We start from the raw sequence: 4,474 nt of genomic DNA on the forward strand, positions 1-4,474 counted from the left end.
TACTGCAAAACCTGCATTCAAAATGGCAATTCCCTTTTAGGGGGCCCATTTTTGTAGTTTACTGTAAATATTTTGCACTTCATATTTGCATGCATTTAGAAGAAGCATTTAGAGTTCAAAAAATTGCCAAAGTTAATCCATGGGTCAAATAGGTAAACAGATACACTGATGAAAGCAGAACATAAATCTCCATGCACTTGTGTTTGTGTCCTTACACACTGCTCAGTGCCATCAGCGGCATGCAGACCATACCAAATGCTTTGGAATTGGCAGCTGGGAATTCCATGCAGATATTCCAATTTACCTGAAAAGACTAGATTTCTGACCACAAAACCATGACAATTTGATCTACCTCACTGTGTTATAGAAGAGCTGTTCATAGTTCCATTAAAATGGAGATTTTCACTGAAAGCTAAGAACGCACTGCTTTGCTTGGCAGCTCGACAACCGCATATCTTCCCCAAATTAGTGCTCAGTTACAGTGGCTCCCCTGAAAAGCCAGGTCTCTTAAGCTTTCATCACATTCAGATTAATTTTAAATTCGAATCCTTAGGAGGTGTAACAGGCCACTGCTTTGCAGGTTTATCTTGAGTGATGTTCCTAAGCTCCCAGCTCCTTCGCATTCTGTCTGTAATAAAGAATTACTGAAATTGTTGCATTAACTGAAGGCTTTTCCTTTTAAGGATTAATCATTGCTTTTTTTGTGCTGTTCTTCACAATGAAAAGTTTTTCTTCGTTACATGCTGACAAATATTTCTTCTGTGCAAAGATCCTTCATGAGAGACTACATTCATTCCTCACATAAATTGCTTTGTTAGCAGCTCTCGTGCCTGGTGCTGTGTCCCTCCACAGAGATGCAAACTAGGCATCTATTGCAGACAGCTTTTCTGTTTAATAAACCCAGGTAGAAATCAGTATCCTTTGCTGTCTCATACAGCTTTTTTTTTTCCGTGTAATTCTTTTCTCCTATTTCTTCCTCCATGGAAGGACTGCAGGGCCACTCAATAATTCTCAGTCCCAAGAGCAGTCCTGAACCTTCCCTGCTGTGCTACACTTCACACTAGAGCATTCTGTGGCACAGGAAAGATCCTATTCTCTTCCTATATGCAAGAAGGGAACAAATCTTCAAATTGTCAAACTTTTTTTTCAGTGCTCATCTGGTAAATGATTTAATGAAAGGAGCCTCATATGGGACTGCTTTATTGTGGCTATTAGACAACAAAACACATCTCTAAAGAAGCGCCATGCAGACACTACATGTTTTTTCATGCCTTGTTTAGGGATGCAGCTTGCAGTGGAAATGCCAGGAAACTTCCTGCTCTTGTGGGAATTCTTGCTAGTTTAGATCCTGAGCAGTGGAGTCACTGGGCTCCCCACTGAGACTGCGCTCTAACTCTGAGCAGCCCGAGGGTGGCTAGAGATAACACAGAGGGGACAAGTCTGGGATTTGGGATTGCCAGGAATGAACAGAACACTGAGAAATAGGCCTGAGAAAAGACTGGAGTATAAACAACTCAAACCTGAGGGTGGTCATCTTAATTTGGAAACACATCAAGGTGCAACTTTTGCTTTACTTCCTCACTGCACCTCGATCCCAGAATACACCCTAGCTGGCCTGGGTCGTGTAACACACAGCAGGGACATGGGTGGACATGTGCACTTGGCTTCATCAGCACCTGGTCCTTTCAAGGACTTTGTTATTTTCCATTTAACAGAATAAAGCATTAAGTTTTACAATTGCCTAACTCTGAATTTGGTAGAACAACCTTGAAAACAATTCAGCACATTAAAATCTCTCCCCTTTTCGGTTGCTGCTGCTGTTTCCCATCACTAGTTTATTCTTCCCTTTCATAAAGCCCCTTCCCACCTTCTCTTTTCTCTTAAGTATAACTCATTTAACTTCAGATATAGCAGCTTATACTATACATGTTTTCAAGGTTGTTGCAAAGTAAACATATCTCATCAGTCAGTTACATTTACTGCCAATTCACTTAGAGTCTGACCCTGGGATAAGTACTTTAATTTTTTTGTTAAAACAGAGCTTGGATTTTATATGACAAATATTCCATGTTGACTGCTTTTCATACTGCCTGCCATCTGTCTATTATTAGCATCAGTCCCTGACAATGGGAATATTCTGCTCATTAAATCACTGTTCAGTGTTTAGGCTTTATCATTATGGGAAAAAAAAAAAAAAAAAAGGCTTTTTATGTAATGAATGGTCCTCAGGAGATATGCACTACCACTTAAAGCCAAAACTAATAGGGTCCTCAGAAGTGACTCTGTTTCATATTTCCATCTCCAAAACCATAGGAATGCAGACCTGAAAAGGACTCAAGATCATCAGGTCCAATTCTCATTCCACCACATAGCATGATCTGTAGAGGGGTCTGGCTCACATTTGGTTTCTCTGCTTCACAGATTGGTAGCAGATGATCAGCAGATGATTTTGGCCCCAAACTTGAAGGCACCAGTCTGAAAATGCTGGTCTAAATAATACAGCAAAGGCTAATTACTGGACCGGTGTCAGATCCGACATGGAAATTTCATCTACAAAACTACACTGCCATTTATACTCTCCTTTCCCTTAGGATTTCACACATACATGCCGGATTTGGGTTCTTTGCAAGGCAATGAACACAACCGTTCCTGCTGCAGCAAAACCTCAAGGAATGACTCATCTCTTTCCAAGAGGGCACATCCCTGTAGAGGAGCTCTAGGAGTTGCAATACGGGCTCAGCAGTCACTGGAGCCAATATTTAAGAATCACATGAGCACGTTCCCCACTGGTGCTGAGGACCAGGAAATGGACCTGTCCCTACTGGGCAAGGACAGACCAGCCAACATGCATACTGTAAACCAGTATTATCAATGGTAAGAAGAATAATTAAAGGCAAATTTAACTGTTAGATGCTGAATACTCTGACCTAAGCAAAGCAACATCAACACATTGAATTCATATGCCTGCATGCAGGACCTCCTCCAAAAAAACTGCCCCAAAAGGGCAAAAAAAAGATTAATATGTTTTGAGAATGTCTTTAAAGATTTGCACAGTAAATAGGTGAAGGAAGAAGCCAGCAGTGCAGATTAAATGCAGTGATAGTTTTGCATCCAGTTGCTGTTCAGAGGAGCAAGCCTATTTCCAAGCTATTAATAGCAGCATAGTTTAATATTCATAATAATAAAGAAAACCATCTGGATGAAATCAAATGAGGGGAGAAGAACCACATGTGCACCAGGAACCCGGGCACAGCCCAGGCTCACTTACATATTTTCATACAGAAAAGACAGAGTATTTCATTGAGAAGGGAGGGGGAATTCAGTCGGAAAGCAGTTGAAACCTGGAACTCTGCTACTTTTAAACTAAACAACGGTGCCTTTCTGCTTATCTCCTTACCCCTGCAAAGACAGCTTTTGCTGAATATCCAAATGCTAATGGAACAAGCCCACAGGGAAGGCAGCCAAGCCTAGTATCCCTGCCCAGAACTAGCTTTTCTCCTTGATTGCTCCCCTTTTTCATTTGTTCAATGTTTCCCAGCCTGTTTCTTTCTCATTATGAGTCGGGATCATCCTGACGTCCTCCTAATTCATCTTGACTTGCACAAGAGGCTCCCCAGCCCCGGTATGTCCAGATGCATGTGGTTTGCAGCGATTAGGTAGGGCAGATAACAATTGCTTCTCACATACAGACCTCAGGGTGGATATTACTTGGCAGGGAAAGGGAGCTGTCTACACTGCTTTGCCCTCGAAGCGGGAGGATGGGACAGAGCAGCTTAGTTGCTGGGACAACACGGCCTTTATCAGCTGGGCACAACAGAGGCCTCTTTGGACACGGGAGCGACAAAGGCCGCACCAGCCTGCACTGTCACCCCTCATCTTGACTGTCAAGTCCAGCAAACAACTAATCACCAATGCTCCTGAGAAGGCAGAACGAGCCACATGAGGCAGCCTCAGGCGTGCCCTGGACCATCATGAAATGCTGAGGCTTTTAAACAGCTCGTCTACTGAATACACTCCAGCAGTTCGGAGCATTGGACAGACAGGGACATTGCTGGAACTGCAGCAGTGCACACACCGCCAGGGGAACGGGCTGCAGGAAGCAGGGTCTGCCTCACGTGCTGTTTACAGAGTCTGCTTGAGCAGCTTTGCTCAAATATTGCCCAGAGTGACTTGTAAGGATGAAAACAAGGAAATCCCTTTTCCTTCTCCCGACATTAACTTCCCACTTCCCCACTATTTTTGAGAACTCTATTATCATCTGCCAAATAAATGTGCAACTTAGGAAAGAGTATTATTAGCATGGAACTAAGAGATTAAAAAGATGAGGAAATGATGCAAGGAGATTGCACATGGAAAAATCTAGTGACACGTGGAAAGGGAAATTTTAGGAAACTGGACATTTCCTGGGACAGTCATTGCAAATTTTCAGTGTGCAGTCAAAAAATATGTCAAGCTACAAACCTACATGGACTTC

This window comes from Nothoprocta perdicaria, unplaced genomic scaffold (genome assembly GCF_003342845.1).
Source record: "Nothoprocta perdicaria isolate Ctin4 unplaced genomic scaffold, notPer1 scaffold_111, whole genome shotgun sequence".
Lineage (NCBI taxonomy): Eukaryota > Metazoa > Chordata > Aves > Tinamiformes > Tinamidae > Nothoprocta > Nothoprocta perdicaria.